The sequence below is a fragment of the Solea senegalensis genome, linkage group LG11, assembly GCF_019176455.1.
Source record: "Solea senegalensis isolate Sse05_10M linkage group LG11, IFAPA_SoseM_1, whole genome shotgun sequence".
In the NCBI taxonomy this organism is placed as follows: Eukaryota; Metazoa; Chordata; class Actinopteri; order Pleuronectiformes; family Soleidae; genus Solea; species Solea senegalensis.
This window is the reverse complement of record NC_058031.1, coordinates 6,244,390-6,263,105: the sequence shown is the minus strand read 5'-3', so window position 1 is coordinate 6,263,105 and position 18,716 is coordinate 6,244,390. Positions and strand designations below refer to the sequence as shown.

The 18,716-nt window shown below is 40.2% G+C and overlaps 1 protein-coding gene across 1 annotated transcript in view; it reads left to right on the top strand.

Annotated features, from left to right (window-relative positions):
• The window catches only part of camta1a (calmodulin binding transcription activator 1a), a 289,047-nt gene that overhangs the window by 15,395 nt on the left and 254,936 nt on the right, over positions 1 to 18,716 (top strand). The gene's annotated exons all lie outside the window — the stretch shown is intronic.

The window sequence follows — 18,716 nt, the reverse complement described above, 5'->3', positions numbered from 1 at the left end:
AGCAGGGAATATCCCGTCGTTTCTCATACAGTCGATGACTTGCAGTTTCCAGTCCAGTCCAGTCTCCATCTATCAGATCTTTGCCCACTAACTCCGTCTGAGTTGTGAAAAAAAAAAGAATGCTTGTGTGCTTCTAATTGGCTGATGTTGTAACTTGCTTGCCCTGTCTGACCTGTATTGTGCTGCTAGCAGTCTAAATTAATTATTAACATGACTTTGAAATTGATCTCCAAAGTCTAAGCATTTGAAGGGGATAAATGCTGTCAGCTACCGTTAGCATGTCTTGTCATTTCATACCAAATGAAATCATAGCTGACACGTTTCAGAGGGAGAGAAAAAAAGAAAAGAAAAAGCAACACACCATGTTGTCTTACTGAGGAGGCAGAGAGTCTTCTGTGGATGTTTGGCGGTGCTGATAGAATACTAGGGGAGAAGAAATCGCAAACAAGTTCCAGTTGTGGTATGAATGCCAATTGTGTTTTCCAGGGTTGAACAGAGCAAGGTAACCTTTCCTAAAATCAAGGACGTTTCTCTCTTCTTTTTTTTTTATGTAGACCATGCAAATCAGAGTGTTTGCTCCTCATTGGCAGCAGACAGGCAGGCAGGCAGGCAGGCAGGCAGGAAGGAAGGAAGAGAAGGATCAGGGAGGCTCTTGTCGTTGCAACAGAATGACTCTCAGTGAAAGTGACACCTCATCAATTCAGTGCATATTTCTGGCACCGGCTCAGCATGCTTAATTCACCAATTTCCCACCTTTTGCATTGAATGAATCTCGGTAGTGTAATAGTTCAGAGTTGATAATCTTCATTTGAGCAAAATGGGAATCGATTGTGTGACATATACCAAAGTAATTTTTCTTACATGGCAATATTTAGCTCGTGCGGTTTCGCCACTTTGTTTGAAAACTGTAATTTCCAGCAAACGTACTGGAATTCCATAAGTTTATTTGACTGATGGGAAAGATTTGGATCTGCAGTGATGAATCTACTCATCCATCAGTCCACTGACAACAGATCAACCAGCAAACTGTTCAATTACTTGTGTAATTTTCTATATAATCTATATTTTTGAGTCCTAGACTCTTGGACAGTCAAAACAAGACATTCCATGATGTCACTTTGGGTTCTATGAAATTGCGGAGGTCATCGAGAATAATTTAAAGACGAACTGATGATGGAACGAGCCTTTGAAATATTTCTATACGGCACGTACTGTAACGCTGTGTAGGACATCTTTCAATATAATATCTCTGACGTTAGGATTGATTTTATCGCTGACTATTATTGACAGATCTGCTGGTATTTTCAGAATGGCTAACATCCGGTGGCATTTATCCAGTTTCTGCTATTTACGACATGTAATAATTAAAGGTCTCCACCACGATGAGTTAATTATGGGTCTAGGGACCGTGGCTTGGTAATGAACCAAAAAATGCTAACTGATTGATTGATAGATTCATTTATTGGCTGCGTTTTATCTCCTTATGTGACATGTGTCCGGCGATAGTGGGCACTGTTTCAGAGAAGAGACTTTCAAAATTTGGATTTGTAATCATGCAATTAGCACTGCAGCCACCTCTCATTGTCCTTGCTGTCTTCCCATTATATTCCATTATTTGAGCAGACTCGCATGTGCAGTGGATATACCAGAAGAAAGCATTCTTTGTATTCCCGACATTACTGCAAAAGCTACTTGAACCCGGCAGACACTGAATGAAGGTACATATTCATTGAGTGTCTTTTGTTCCTCTCCCCTTCGGCCCACTTTTTGCCATTATACATTGCTTATTCAAATCTGGGACAGCTCTATTTTAGTTTCATTCATGAAGAGGAACACACTTCATTTTATTTTTCCGTGCATGGAGGATTCAACTCGCTGTTTGGGAACTTTAATCTGGACGCAGAGTGGGTTGTGTGTGTGTGTGTGTGTGTGTGGGGTGGGGGGTACGATTCTGCTGGTGGAGGTGAAGTGAAGTTGATGCAGAACTATTCCTTTCTGTGTCATTTTTACGATTCCTCCGTGCATCTTTCGCGAGAAGATGGTGTGCAGGAATACATTTCAAGCATTTACCGGAAAATTAGATAAACCAATCGAATCAAAATTCAAGGGAGAGGACGAGAGTTTAGAGGGTTTAACTGTGCTCCCGTCATTGAATCACAAGTAGTGTGCAAGGTAAGAAAATGCCGTCAGCCTTCAGGTTATCAATGGGAGAGAAATGCCTGGCAGTGCTTGAGAATTCACTTATCAACTGTAGCTTAGAAGAAAAACATTGGAAGAAATGAAAAGAGGTTGTGATTGGAGGTACATTTTAATACAGAGGTCATAGCTGTCATTTTTGTGTGTGACAAAGTGATACTACAGTTTAGAGTTTGTAAGTTTACATAGGAAAATAGAAACATTTCCAGGAATTCTATATGTACCCTTGTTTGTGTAACTGCTGTGTCTCGCAGGTGCAGAGACATCCTCACAGTTTTGCCTCTCAGGTCTGTCGCCAGCTTCTATTGTGTGCTTGGTGCTCTGGCACGATGCCCTCTGTTTTGCTAGACATTTCGGCTAAGATAAGAATCTTTGCAAAGAAGGACATCACTCACAGGAGGGGCTTTAGGCTTATATCCCTTTCGAGATAAAGCCAGGTCAGCCTGATGTTTGGTTATATTGGCATGAAGGTTGCAGGACCTGTTGGAGAATTGCGCAGTGTTTTCAAGGCTCACTTCTTGGCATTTCAGTTCACTTTACAGCTGTGATTCAGGCTGTGTGTTATTACTTGATGCCACTGAGAGAGAACTGCCAGTCAAAGAAAGGAGCTTATTTTATTTTGGCTTTACTTTTTCAGCTGTTCAGTTTGAGTTTGCCCCTTAACTATGCACTCCTGTAGCAGCTCTTGTGGACACAGATTTCAGCTTCTATGGCTTGAGTTTTGAGGAGCATTTTTTTTTTTTCTGCGGCTGGATTAGACCCCTGCTGACTTTTAACAATTGGCCTAAATGTGTAACATTATAAAGCACTGATAAACAGAGACAATTTGGCAGTTTTTTTTTTTTGGAAAAGTGACTTCAGCCCTAGTTTGTCTTAAAAAGTCGAAACAAATGAGTAGAGCATGATGCTTTGGTTGAGGGAGGACACTGGGCCTAAGCTGGTGTGACACCCATAGCCTTAATAAACGGCACAACGCTCTGAGTACTGTGAGCTCTCACTCAGCTTAGAGGGGACTGCTTCTGAACTGGTGCTGAACCAAAACAGACAAGAGAGCATCAGCTCAGAACTCCACCGGCCTGCTACACATTTAATGCCTCTGTTGTCAGGAATAATCCTCTCTGCCTCACGCCACCACTGGCAGAAGCTCAGCACGGTGCCCCCCACGCAATACACCGCTGCTCGGGACGGAGCATACGAGCAGAGACACTTTAGGTGGACTTGGCTGGGTTAACAGGCAGTGGAGTGGTGATCAAAAACCCACTACAAATGAAATTAAAGGTGCGATCAGATTATTCTGAGAGAGTTAACAGTGTACGATAGGTGCGATAAAGGCAAGCACACTGCAGTTTAATCGTCCACTCCTTAGTTCTCACTGTGTTCACCTGCTCCGTGCCACAGCTGTGTGTTGAACCCTGTTGTTATATTACACAACAGTGCCTTCCCTTGAATACAGTTTAATCATTTGCTGTTGTTTTTTTAAAAAAAACAATAAGAATAACTGATATGTCTGTTAATAAACGTCCTAAATGCAGTTCTCCATGGTTTCTCTATGCCACAACTTTCTCACTTTCACTCTCCAGCTGTATTCCCTGAAACTAAATTACATTTAGTTTATTTAGTGTGTGTGTGTGTGTGTGTGTGTTTGGGCAGAGTGCCAGGTTTGTAACAAAGCAAAGCTTCATTTTTGACATTATTTACTGTGGCATGAGCAGGCTGGACAAGTCGGTGTTTGCTATTTTTGTGCATGCTTATTGTTTACAACTACACACCTATATACACTGGCAAATGGTACAAATGATAAACGAGGCTCTTCATTTTTTTCAATTTATATCCTCTGACCTCCTCCACTGTAAAGGGTTTTCCCTCAGATCTGTGGACTTAGGACACTGATTCCCACTTGATGCGTGACATGATCTTCAGTGTCTTTGCCATGATATTCCATTTAAAATATTGCACTCTTGAGAAGGAAGAGTGTGCAGCCACAAAAGACAGTGATGTTATCTTTTGGGAGTCTTGCCCACATGAGACTGTGTTCAACCGCCTCCGTTTGGTGTGAATGTGATGTTATAGACTTATAGACGTCATCAAGCTGTTGTTAACGCTCCTGCGTTTATTCATAGCACTGCATTCATCACCAGCTCAGCCCTCTACACAGACAAAATAAAAGAGAGTTTGTGTTGTGGGGACTGCGGGTGTTTTCAGATGTCGGTTTGAAACTCCTGCTTCTGAAGCTCAACCATTCCAGACAAATTTCTGTCATGACACTACTAAATCTGGACTGTCAAATGTTGTTTTTATGGATGTCAGCGCTCAGAGAATCCACCTAATCGAACACAAGGCCATGCTTGATTAAATGTTTATCTTCATTTGAGCTTCTTGCCACGCACGGTTTTCTCTGTGGAGAGTAATTAATATGACTCCCACCCGTTGCAAATGTTTACAGGAATGTTCATTAGCTTCTCTGTAGCAGTTGCTGGAAATCAAAGGTCATGTTTGTCTGTTTTTGTTTTTCCTGTTCGGTTGCTTGTATTTTCGGGGGCTGGATTCCTGCAGTGTTTTTACAGTAACAGGTACTGAGGAGTTGTCACTGAACGGAGTTGGTGCAGTACATCCTGTGGGAATCTTTTTTTAAACCAAGGTTCAGGTATTATTTATATCAGCTCCTCATTGAACCACTCAGCTGAGGTTTAGGTGGCAAAATGCCTGTACATTTTTAACTGGCTGTTTATCCACGGTGGTGCAGTATGATAACTTTTTACTGTTTCTTTTCAAAGTGTTTTAATCGGCACACCTTGGCTAATTTATGCCAACGTAGGAGTCTGTGGTGAGTGATCATATATTTTCATCTACTGAAGTCAATAATGATCAGTTAAATATATTTCCTGGTGCTTTTTTTTCACCTCATTTGGCTCACAAAAGTAGAAAGCACAAAGTTAAAGTAATTGGCAGAGTTTCTGTGGATGGCTGACTTCATAGTAACTTCCTGTGAGCTTGATAGCTTTACTGATTGCTCCTGTTGATACTTACTGTGAAGTGTCAATTGCGAAGCTGCGGTGTAGTGAGGCAGTTGTAATAGGAACCCACCAGTTAGGTCATTCAGGGAGTCCTGCGTGCCATAGGGACCCTTTGCTTTTTCCTCTGAATGCGCATATCAAGGCAGGGGTCTTCAGTATCCTCTGAAGGCAGGAGTATCCACTCAAAATTGCATGACCTCTATTGTAGCAGACACAGGTCACTCCACCTCCTGTGGGAAGCCTCTAAATTGAACCCAGCTTGTGTCTTTGATTTCCTTCCAGCTCTCTCTTCCTATGGTTTCCCTCCTTTACTCTTATCTCCTGTCTCCTTTTCCCTCATGTGTTCAGTGAGCTGCAAAGCTATTCAGGTATAGACGAAAAAGATTCCTACCTTCTCCTCCTGAATTGCTGGGTCAGGATTTTTCTGTGCGGAACCATGTTGTAATGGAGTTTTACTTTATTTACTAGATAAAGGAAAATGAGTCCCACATTTGATGTGTGTGTGTATATGCTTCAATAAACAGTTATAGAGTTTCTCATATGGAAGACGTTCACAGGAGCAAATACTGTGTATCTGTTGCCATGATTGAATGTAATGGCAGGAGTATTGTCATATTTACTCTCATGATCCCGTTTGTAAACAAAGTTGGCTCCTTGAACTTTTGTCTTCTATATACAATATAGTCCGCTTTTCCAACACAAGATATTGAAAACATGTGTTCTTTTTAAAGTCATTCATTAGCTGAATTCATTTGGGAGACATTCAGAAAAGAAATATTTTCATAAACAAATATGTGGTTTGATGTTTTTTTTCTCGTCTCCCTCTTCAGCAGCAATTAATTGATATGAACTCAACAACAAGCTGCCTCCAAATGACCAAATCCAAAATAGAGTAAAAAAAATACAGGGAATTCACCAAACTGCAAACAAAAAGGAAAACCAAATTGGTGCTTGGAGGAAAATGTGCCCCTCACAGAAGAGCCACATCAGAAAAAACATATAATAGGAGGAAAATTTAGTACCAAAAGAGAGCCAAGTGACAAGCGTTGACAATAAAGATGCACGGAAATAGATTGCAAACAAAATTAATGCCAGCTTTACTCCTGTCGCCTGTGCACTGTGGAATACAAAAACAGTGCTTTTACATCCCGTCACAAAAATGTCGAGATTACAAGAAGACTGCTTCTCCAACTGGTATGCTATAAAATGACTCTATTCTGAGTTGTGCATATTACTTCCGATAACGTATTGTTCATGACCAGTGCTATATTGTTCAGTGAGTGTGCTTAATGCTCTGGCGCTGCTGCTTGAACAAGCACATGTTTCAGGTCGACATCATAGAAAACGATGTGAGAAAAGAGCAGCAATGGTTCTGATGTTGTGCTGTGCACTGCAGTAGTCTATGGAATAAAGTTTGTTTTCCCTACCCCAACCATAAAAAAGGCAACAACATTAAGTACTGTACTGCAGGCAAAACAGATGGCACTGTGTTGTGTGTTTTTGCAGGAGAAACACTGTGACTTCTTTTTTAAAGTGTTAGCTGACATTAACTCAACTCCAGCCTTCTTTCTGTTGGTATTTTGTTTTCTGGTACTTGTTGAGCTCCGTACCCTCTAATCAGCCAGACATCTCCTTGGACTTGCGCTGTCATTGGAGGAAAAAAGCTCTTTTGTGCCAAAGCAGCCTCTTACTGTGACGACTATGCCCGCATCTATAATTTTAGCCTTGGTTTGTAAAGGTGTTTGTGAGCATTGGCTTCACGTACTTACAGAGATTTGTAAAAAAAAACAAACGTCTCTCTAACCTTTTATCGGAGATGGAAAGGAATGAATTACATTTACTCATCTTACTGTGATTGAGTAGGCTTTTGTGTAATTTTTAAAAAAATTGTAATTTTACTTTTACTTAAGTATGTCTTTTTGGACAAACTTCACTACATTTAAAATAAGATCTGTAACTGAGTAAAGGAAAGTTGGCCTGGATTCAAATTTAAAAAAAAATTGACACACCAGAATCTTGGGTGGTGATAGATGAGGACAGGTGAATTGGCACTAATTGTGTGACCTTTGACCCATTTTGACTGATACAGTATGTGTTTTTTTTTTATTATTTTATTTTGTCAGCACTTTAATTTGTAAAGGTTTGCCTTTTAGTAAAAATAAATAATGGGAGATTTGTGTCCCCCTGTCCTTTTTGCATGACACAAGAAAGAACCCCAACCTTGTTAAAAAAAACTTAGTATGCACTGATTTTTAAAGTGCATACAAAGCAATGGAAAATATCTCTTCTGACTTTGTCACCCCACAGGAAAATGTGTTGGTAACCATCTTGCAAAATGTGTTCTATTCTAACCTTATTATGCTATTCTGTTCTAACCTTACAGTGTTAGAGATGGAGTTTTGCTAACTATGGCGCCGGTGCATCACTGAGACATATTTTTAGATGCACCTCAAAAATCCTGAACAGAACACTGGAGACAAAGAGTTTTCATTATTTACTCCATAATTCTTTACTCCACAATTGTAATTCTTTTTTCACACGTCTCAGCTATTTTCTAACATATGTAATGTGTGAAGAGGGGAATCTCTGCATTTGCTTTACTTGCACTTTAAGGATCAGATAAGATCAGAAGTTTACGCACAGCTCCAGAGAGACATTATTGTGTGAAGCTGTTTTTTTTTTTTTTAAAGAGAATAAGATGAACAATCTTTGATAGAAATCAGTAGTTGCCCACAGGTGTAGTAAACAATTTTTTAATGGTGTAAGATTTGAATCAGTACCTCTGATAGTCTTTATAAGCTATTATTATGGAATTAAAGTAGGTTGTACTCTCTTTCTTTAACATTATATGTCATTTTTGATCGTAATGTACTATATATGGTATGAATTCATTCATATTTTTCTATTCTTTGTAGTTACTGACATGGCTGCACATACATTTCAGGCACCCCGCATCCTTTTCACAAGCAGTGATGGAGTACGTCAATCTGACCAAACATTATCTTAGTTGAACTCCTTGTGGAAATATAGAACAAAATTGTGCTGTTGCTAGGCCGAGCTCGGGCTGAGTTCATATTTGGGAAGCTTGCTCTTTTAGTTGTATTTTTGTTTTCCATTTTTATATCTTCTAAGTTGTGTCATAACACTTCATGTAGCTTAGTATTTGTTCAGCTCTACTGCTTGTCCCATTTTGTATTTCACCAAGGTTAAACAACAGTGCTGACCTGCAAAAGAACGCCATGTATCTTTTTATTTTCGTTGAGAGAGTGAAAGCGGGAAGAGAGGCTACTTCAACTATTCCTCAGAGGACAGAGGATCCTTTTTTTAGAGCGTATCAAAGGCAGGCATCATTTCCACGCTACGAAATATAACATGTTAGGATGGAGTTTAGGACGGAAGATACATCATCTGGCTCCGGATGGAGGAGGCAGCGCTGACACAGTGTGGATGTCTCACAGACGTTCTCCAGGAAATCCCTTTGACTGTACTTTCTACTCAGTAGGAGGCCTGGCATATGGGTAATCAGTGGAAGGCCACATGGGTTCTTCTGATTCATGGCATCCTTCCTGCTTACTCTACTCACTTTCTTTGGTCCATCTCTCTTTATCTCCATCTCCCTCTTGCTGTCTCTCTTGTTGCGTGTTGGTCTTTGATCTCTAAAGGTCCTTGAGAATGAAGAGCCAGCAACAACAGCAGGCTGGGATTCTCTGTGGGCCCACTTGGCTCCCAGCCCATCATGCCCTTTTCTATCTGATGGACGGCTCCAGGCATTGCAGTGGCGCTGTAGCCCTTGCTGTATTAGGCCTTCACCTGATTAAACCCTCTCTCATTGTCAAAAGCGTGGAACTGGAACTTGGGCCATCGTTGACCGTGTTTGGAAGCCAGTCTTCAAATTCAAGCATTTCCCTTTCATTTTATTCTTTAATGTCATTAGTAATATTTTGCAGTTTTTCCCAACTGTTGGAGTCACCTGTGTGTAATGGAGCCTCACATGGCTCATGTTGTATTTTTATTTTTAAGCTCTTATTTTAGCTTAAGTATTTTAAGTATTTATAATTGTTTCAGACGTTTCAGACCATTTGGCAGGTATGCATGACTGCGGATGCAAAGCTGACTGGGTTGTCATTTTTATCTTCTTCAATACTTGGCATTTCTAAAAGTAGGGATGACTAACTAACTAGGCATCAAGTCAGAGATTATTTAAGGACTTTGAATAAGAATCAGAGTCGAGTTTTATTTTTCGATATTCTATTTTTGCCTACTGAAACTAATTATTTTTAAAGCATGCTTCGCTTATTTTTAATTGAAATGAATATTAAACCACCGTAATGTTTGCTCGTCTGGACCCGAGGGCCTTGATTACGTAGAATGGTTGGCTTTTTTTAACAATGGTATGGTTTTAAAAATATCTTACTTCGTATCATTTCAGCTCAGGTCGCCCTAACCTTGCAGGTTACACGTTTCTATTTCATTGAGTCACTGTACCACAGGTTATTCTCCTTAAATTTGTTGTTTTTTTCCTTATCAAAGCTGCCTGTTCAGGCAGCTTGTATAATCTTGGTCCACCAGGATTTAGATGTCCTTTTTGTTGGGTGTCCTTGAGGCCTTTGTTCATCTGTGCAGTATGAGCAGTCCCCTTTCTCCTCAAGATGTTTACACATCAATAAAAGTGGCTGAATTTGAAAAATAAAGCTGACAAGGACATAATGATCCATCCCACAGGTCCCAGATTCAGGACTGAGCCAGTTCTTAAAAACCTTTTTAGCAAGGATAAGGTTGCAGAATAAGGAAGCTCTCAGTAGGTTTCTCTTCCGATGGTTGTTTAAAGTGATAGGACATTTATTCTGTTAGTTTTAAACAATCCTTTATTCTCTAAAGTCGTACATACATCAGGAACCTTATCTACCTTGTGCTTTCTGCTTTGCTCTAGTCACCTGGAAGTTGGCTTCTCTGTAGCAGTCTCTCAAGACATGCCAAGAAATTGTCACCAGAATAAGCATGCCATCCAGTAAAAGGACACAATAATTTCTCAGTAAGGAATAGATCATACAAAACTTTGAAGAAAGTGGACATTTAAATGATGAGTGACAGCAGAGGGAGGTGTTTATTCTACTGCTCGGCTCCCGCCCTGCATTTTATTCAGTACACATACATTTGTTTATCTTGTGTGAGTGTTCTGTGCAGCTTATTTGGCAGGTTACAGGCTTATAGAGTTGCTGCGGGAAAGTTGTTTTTGAATTACTCAAGAGCAGGTACTGTAGTGGAACAATAGTAGTATGGGATTTCTACTTTCTCTGTAACGACATTAAAAGTTAAGTGGCGACAACTAGGTGCAGCTTTATAAAAAAATCTAAATCTTTAAATTGATAGAAAACAGTTTTAATTGACAAAATTGCAAATTACAATTTCTGCGGTAAATATTCTCAGTGCAGTACTTGTACAACTTGTTTAATCCTCCATACTTCTAAGCTCGTAAAGCACTGAACCTGAAATTTAGTTGAATGAATGTACATTACAGATAGCCAATGTGTCTGACGCAGCACTCCGACCTGCATGGACTTAGCTCTTATACCCTCTCTGACCAGTGAACGTTTCTGGTGCTTTTTTTAAATCGTTTTATTTTTAAGCATAACATCATTTAAGCATAACTTAAGCATAATTAAATAAAAACTTTTAGACTTTTATAGCTTTTTACAGTGACATGAGACTTTTGTTTGACCCCCTCCCACTGACTGGTGCACAACCATTTTCTAGCCTGAGCCCTTAAGGCTGAGGTGTCAGCACAGTATATTTCAAGAGTCCATAACCTGTCCTCCTCTCCTCCCCTTTCCTTCACTCCCATAGCCTGTCCTTTAGTAGAACCTTGAAGCAACATTAAAATTCTGGGCTGCCTTTTGAAATCTCTGTTGATGAGGAAACATTGACCCACAGTGGCTCTGCTGTTTTCCCACCGAGGGATATTTTTCAAAGTCATGTTTACATACTATATGTAGAAAGAAGTAAAAGTGCTTTGATGGTATCAAACAATGAAAATGCCCTAAAATCTCCTCTGGCCTGGAGGCATAAATGCTTCAGCTCAGCTAAGATTCTCCCATAACATGTTCACTTTCTCAATGAAGCTGGCAACTTCTTCTCCTGCATTAATCACGGTTACTCTCAGGGTTTTATGATGTGGAACCAACGATGTGTGACACTCTTAAACAAAACATCGTAATTACACATTTGTTATGGTAGTAGGCGAAGATACATTTACAGAAAAGTGTGCAAAAATGGCAGGAATTAATAGGTGCACTGCACACACACTGCTGCATGAGGTGCACCTGCAACTGCTTTACTGAATGCATTCATTTGTTTATATAGGTCACTGGGATTTACAGGCACACTCCCATCAATTTATTTTCCTTGTCCATAAATTTGTCCAGTTAAAAATGGAAGGTTGTCTGAGAAGTGGTTTATGGTTGTGTTTGTTTCCTTATTCTGATGCTTCATCCAGTCTACAAAGGGGGGGAAAGAAAAAAACCTTCAAGAGCTGATCTGATCTTTTTTGAAGTCTGTACTTTGCTGCCTTACTTCTTTCCACCTTTGAGAAATGATTGTGCTTTACTAAAAAGTCAGCTGCACACACATCTTCATTAAACGCTGGTAGATAAACCATTAATCCATTCAAGCACTATTTTATTTCCATTTATTCTCGTCCTCCCACACAGTACAGCAAACAAAGACAAAACACCCTCCTGACTATTTCTTGACCAAAAAAAAAAAATAAAAAAATCTCATTGTTCAGTCGTGACGTCTGATGGTGTAGGATGTTTTTTGTGGACACAACTATCTCTGCTACTTCACTGACCTTTATGAAGACCTTCTGATGTATTAACTTTTCAAGTATTGTGTATAGTATGTGAACTGATCAAGTGGAAGAGATATGTTCCAGTAAGACTTTCCACCGCATCTGTGCCTCTTTTGCCATTCATGTAGTGTTGAGGTTAGGTCAATATTATATTAGCACAGCCATCACATTTTCCACAGCTCTATGAATAATGTACAAGTTGGATATCCCTTCATATAAATACAGCCCATTATCTCTTGGTATCCTTGGTAGATGTAAGATGGTTCATGGTTGTTGTTTTTTTCTCACGTTTTTTTTTTTCCCTGTCCCTATGGATTTGCTTAACCTTATTGTGTGTTATCACCAAATTGTGGCCCAAAGTTGTTGCCACAAGAGATAGACCCCTTTTAGTGAAGAAAGAGACCTTATTGTGACCTTGTTGGAGACAATCAATGGCCTTTATCTCCCCCAATGCATTAGAAATCCTACAAAAGGGTTGGTCTACACATCCTTGTAATGTATTGACCAGCACCACCGACATTTATCAACTGGACTTGCTGGCTAAATAATTTAGCTTTTGAGCTGAGACCGTATTTAGTCAGTGGCAAACCAAGTTTAGCCCACCAAGTCAGACCGATAACGTGGGGAGAAAAAAAACAAACTTTATTAGATGTATTAGCACATACACTAGAGTTCAACTTCTCATATTTTCTGCTACATGGAAAACATAAAGACAGCATACAGCATATATACACAGGGCCCATTTTATTAGTGAGGTTAAATTGTAAGGTCAGCCACTGTGCAAGATTGTGGTTCACCTTTGCCTTGCAGACATTATAGCTAATGTAACATCTGTGCAGATGCAGCTTGTACTGAGAATCAAACCTTTCATCTCACAGTTTCTGATTGGCCTGACTTATATCAGAGACAGATTTTCTCCTTGTAGAAAGACACACTACATCCCCCCACTCTGCTTGCAGATAAGGAAACCTTGTCAGACAGCAGTTTGTTCTGCATTAGACTGGTTTTATAAACTGTACATTTATGTTTGTCGTGCTCGGTTGTTTAGCGCTGTATTGCCACAGGGTTTCCAGTCATAGCCTCCTGAATCAACACAAGTGCTTAAACCGTTGCGGTTGGCAGAGGAAAATTGCTTTCATTTACAAGAGTAAACTATAGATTTTTGCAAAGACTGTTACTGGCATGTATAACACCTGAAAGCAGTTCTTAAATCAGTGTAATTGAATCAAAGACAACAAACAACATACCTATTCTCTTTAGTGTCTGACAGTTTTTGAAACGCTGGATTGAATGAGTAATAGTGAAAGTTAGCCCCACGGTCATGTATTTGTCAAACCTGTCTCGGATTAATTTGTGAAACATTTGAAGACATGCCCCGAACAAAGGAGTAAAAGCATCAAATTCTTTAACGATAATAAATAAGAGCTTCAAACTCAGAGTTACAAATTGATAACAAGTTTACATTTATATCCTCTATTTCTCAATTGTGTTATTTCTTTCTCTTGTTCCACACTTCACTCTGCTGTTTTCCTCAGGCTCAACTCCCTCTTCTTGGATATTTGCACTCTGTATTAATAAGAAATTGATGTTGCCACTGACTTTTAGTAAAGCAACACCAGATTAGCCTACACAGCATGAATACTAAACAAGAAGTGGGGACGTGTGCAGGTTCTGGCTGAACCTTGATCCCCCCCTTTAACCAAATCATATTTCCTGAGATGAAAGTGGGAATTGTTCTGATAGACTGATCAAAGCAGTGTATAGCTGTACACCTGGAAACCTAATGTAGAAATCTGCTGGAGTGATGAGGGCACTTGGCAATACGTAATGTGTTTCTGCATGATGTTTATGTAAACATCTGCTTGGGCTGATCACAATGACCATATCCACGGTCATTAAGACGAGTATCTTGGTGTTTTTTCACCCACTTTTCCACTTATTCTATTTTGTCTATTGTCTATATTTGTCATATTATAATTTAATGAAATCGATTGTTATTATCTAACTATCTATTTATAAGAAATAATTATGATAAAGTGACAAATTTTTTTAATTCATGTCTTTTGTTCCACTGCATTTGCAGATTATGAATAGCAGGCAAATCAAATTTAATGTCTGAATGCTGTGACGCATATGAGTCATATCCTGCATGCTATAATTAATGCCACACATACCAGTCACTTAAGTCACAGTCGGTGCTATAACAAATGTGTAGGCATTGCACACCATAGGGGCTTCACAGATATATCTGATGATTTAAACTGAAGGAAAGTCCCAAACAAAAATCTGCATCAATGCAATACCTTCGTACCACTACGTTATCAGTGTTCCTCAAAATTGTATCGCCATGTATAAGCTAATAATCACAAATATGCTGATGGAAGCCCAGAAAATCAGACTGTGGCAAAAGCTGATGTCTGTTTCCGACTGAGGGAAAAGAAACCGTGACATTTTAATACAGATTGTCTTGGTGGTGTGCAATAAGGCATCAAAGAAGAGATGTACATATATTGTCAGTGCATAATGAAACAAGTTTCTTCCAGTGGACCCCCTAAACCTGTTAGCGCAACATGCTATCTACTGCCAGTGTGCTGACATGATGGCTTTTCCAGTGAGTGAGCAGGCTTGCCAATAGTGTCTGGGCTGGAATGGGCTCATGGTGTAGAAAGGCAGGGGGGTGAGCGAGGCTCTGTGGTGCTCTATAAATACCCCTGTCACACTTATATCAAATCAGCCCTGCACACTAAAGGGCTGGCGTGAGTGTTCAGGGTGTTTCTCACACATGTCTTCAGAGGTCCTCGGGGTCTCGAAAGGTCAGTGTTCCGCTCAATAGCGCATTCATATGAGTAGATTTGTGCATTGATGTTTATCGTTATGGTTGTTGCAGATAAAACGTGTCATTAGAATTAATTATCCCAGGGTTTTATATATATATATATATATATATATATATGTAAGGCTGTGAAATTGGTGCATCCAACTGCTGTTGCATTAAACTTACTCCACACGACTGTGTGGATGCTACAGTAACAGATAAGTGATAACTGATTTAGACCTCCGCCAAACAACATTCTCTTAGTCTGTCCCTCCCTCCCTGGGGATAAATATTTTGAGGCGTTGACGTTCAAGACAACCGCAAATTAGATGAATTTAGAGCCGTCATAACATGCTTAAATTTTTGGAGTCAAACTGCTTCTTATCTGCTCGGCACATTAAATAAATAAAAAGCACAGAGTTTGTTTTTGTCCAAGCCCTCGACAACAACATAGGCACTGCCTTTTGTGTTGCAAAGGTTTGTGACCTAACCATGCTATTAAGGTTTGGATAGGTTTAGGCAAAACAACTCCAGTGTGTCTTTTTTCACAAGCTCTTAGTTGTTATAGTTACAGTCATAAACGCTTGGTTAAGGTTGGGAAGAAAAACTGTAACAGATACAACTTAGGGTAATATGGAACATTATCATGATAGAAAAAAGTTTCATATATCAGTCGATATTCATTATTATTGCGATTCTTTTCTTCTTTTTTTTCATATTCTCCTGAGAAAACGTTGAAGAAGCCAGTTAAATGTGGTTGTAAATATCTTTTATAAAACGCTACCAACATTTGATGAACAGAGAGACATTTCACACATCTGAGGCAAAACATTTACTGTGCTGTATCTTACGTGTGATTGCACAGCGCATCACCAATATATGATTTTATATTGAACATTATATCCCTATATATGTTATTGAATTATTGCCCAGGCGGCAATAAACAAACAAAGACACTTGACTTGAGAAACCTCTTAAAGAAATCTGACTTTTTTGCACCATAATAATGTCACAACACTGCAGTTGATCCTAATAGACAAGAATCGTCCTGTTCACATACTGTATAGGTAACTATTCTCCGGACCTCCCTTAATCTGTGTTCTTATTGTTAGCGTTTATACTTTCTGATTTATTTTCCTATAGTAAATAATGTCTCCCTTAAGACTTAAGTGTTGGGGAAAACCCTGATTTTAAAAGGCAAACGCGGCTGCCTCATGCCACCGCTGCAGCTGCTGGTGCCGATGATGATGAAGTTTCCAGGGAGCTGATGATAATCCTGACACTGCATCCTCCTAAGTCAGTGAACCATGCGGTATAGATATGGATGTGTTGCTGGCAGATTGGAAGGTAGATTTCCCATCTACACCTCCTGTGGTGGCTGGTGCCTCTGGGGAGCAGCTATGTAAATAATGAATGCCCGCGGGCGTGAAACATGCACAGATAACCTTCAAGACAGGCGCGGATCAGTGCCTTCACATTAGCTGATAGGATTAAGGTTAAAATCTACAGAAACCTCTCCATAAGAAAACACAAATCTAGCCACAGCAAATAGCAAGTTACATGGGTACGTTGTGTTCAGCTGATAAGGACAGGTAGAGGTAATCATAGGGTCTGGTAATAGTTCAGCCATCTGTTGGTGGAAATGACAGTGCTACATAGCTCTGCTTTTCTCCAGCTAAAAAAACCCCAAAATGAGCCGCCTGGCTACTTTTAGAATAATTTCACTTGGCCAAGTTGGAGCTTGTTTAACAAATTGTAAAAGTGGTGCAGTGGTTAGCACTCTTTGCAGCAAGAAGACCTGGTCGTCGCCTTTTTGGATGGAGTTTGCATGTTCTCCCCCTCCTCCCACAGTCCAAAAACATGCAGATAGGCAAATTGGACATTCTAAATTGGCCATCAGTGTGAGTGTGAGACTGAATGGTTGTTTGTCTCTATGTGGCCCTGCGATGGACTGGCGACCTGTCCAGGGTGGACCCCACCTTTCACCCTATGTCAGCTGGGATTGGCACCAGCACTCCCTGTGACTCATGTGGAGGATAAAGAGGTAGAAAAATGGATGGGTGGATGGATGGATCCATACAATTAACTGAGGGGGGTGACTGAATTGTAGAATGTTTCTGGAAGGGGTGACCTGTGTATTTGGATGGCTGTGAGACTCCAGAATATATAAGCCATAGACTTACTTCCAATTCCCTGTTTGTAGTATTCAAACGTGACAAAATCAATCCCTCTGTTTCTCAGCCCTGATGAGCGACAAACTCATTGAGCATATGTTGCCATCCATAAGAGAGGGACAATAGGTAGGGAACAAAACTCATTCTCTCTCTTCCCCCATCTGTCTACAGAGGACTTTGTGCACCCAACAGCGGCCTGCTCATTTCTCTTTCTCACAAGTCAGCTCTTGCTGTGCAACAGAAGACATTCCACAAATCCCTCATCTCTGTCACGATGGCCTATTCACAATCCTTTCGGGTTTCTGACATCATACGTTTGGCGGCTTGATGGAACACTGTTCCTATTAGACTTGATTATTACATCTGAGAAAATGAAATCCACCATCACTGTCCCTCCACTTACAATAAGGAACGTCTTGTTTGGCTCTGATGAGCACTTGGAAGTTGTTAGTTGGAAGTAATGAATCTGGAAATTAATATCCGTGCGCCTTATTATTTGACTGTGTTCGAGAATTGTACCTGAAGTAATAGATCATTAAACTTGACTAATTAGCATAAACAGCTGTACTACCGTGACCCTGTTCATGAGAGATACTGGGACCTTCATGGTTAATAACGTGTATATATCTGTCTGTCTATACCGTCTCTCCCTCTGTTTATTTTGCCACCAGCAGCAGAATAATTCAAACAACTAAAAACGTTGCATTGAAGCGACATTGCCTCAAGGTCAAGGAGCGATGATGTGTCGGTCTCTGATTCCAGTGCCCCCAAACCCAATTCAATGTTTATGGCCTGAGTTGGAATGGGGGGTGGGGGGGGGAAAGGATGAGTAAGACAGAGACGCAGCAGAGCAACACAGATGAGGGGTGCAGACGTCATTGTTAAGCTGAGCTCCATGCTGGTCCTGAAGGACGGTTAAACCTAAAGTCCAAACCAAGCTTTGAGATAGAGGTGGGAGTTAATCCTTCATCCTCAGGCTGGTGCAGCACAAAGGCTAAACATATATATATAGGAAAGTCGACCAGGGGAGGAAGTTTGGATAATTGAAGTTGGCTAAGAAATGAGCATGTGCACCCTTGAGTCAGCTCTGCTTTGTGGTATTACTTTTTAATGTTATCAAGGTGAGAGAGATGGGGGGTTTCATTGCCCAACCTTTTTAACATTGTTTATTGCTACCCGGCTTGGGAATTTAAGAGTATTGAGGTGGGACTGCGCTAGTGGGTGAGCTAGCTCAGCTCCTTGTTTCATATTTTTTTTCCTGAAACTGCATAGGTCACAGATGAGGAGTGACTCTGCCATGCCACCGACACTCATTCACAATATAAACTTTCAATTCCGTGTTTGTCAAATGAGCAGTTTATCGCCGAACATGATTTGCTTCGATATTTATTGATAGTAATCCCAGTGACCCGGGGAGCGGGAGGATGTGTGATCATTTTCTGCTCCATACGCCTTAATCATTCATGACACCGCCCGCTGTCTCGACAAGGTGTCTTTGTCTTTGACTGTCCTGATTCCCCTCCGTGGCAAAACAGCCAAAGTCAAATTGAATCCAGAAAGGAGGATTTTAAACGGAAAGATAAGGGGGCAGATATGCCTTAATCATCATTTGCTCTTGATTAGAAAATCAATGGCCTTTGATGCCAGAGCGCATGTCTGCCTTTGGAGTT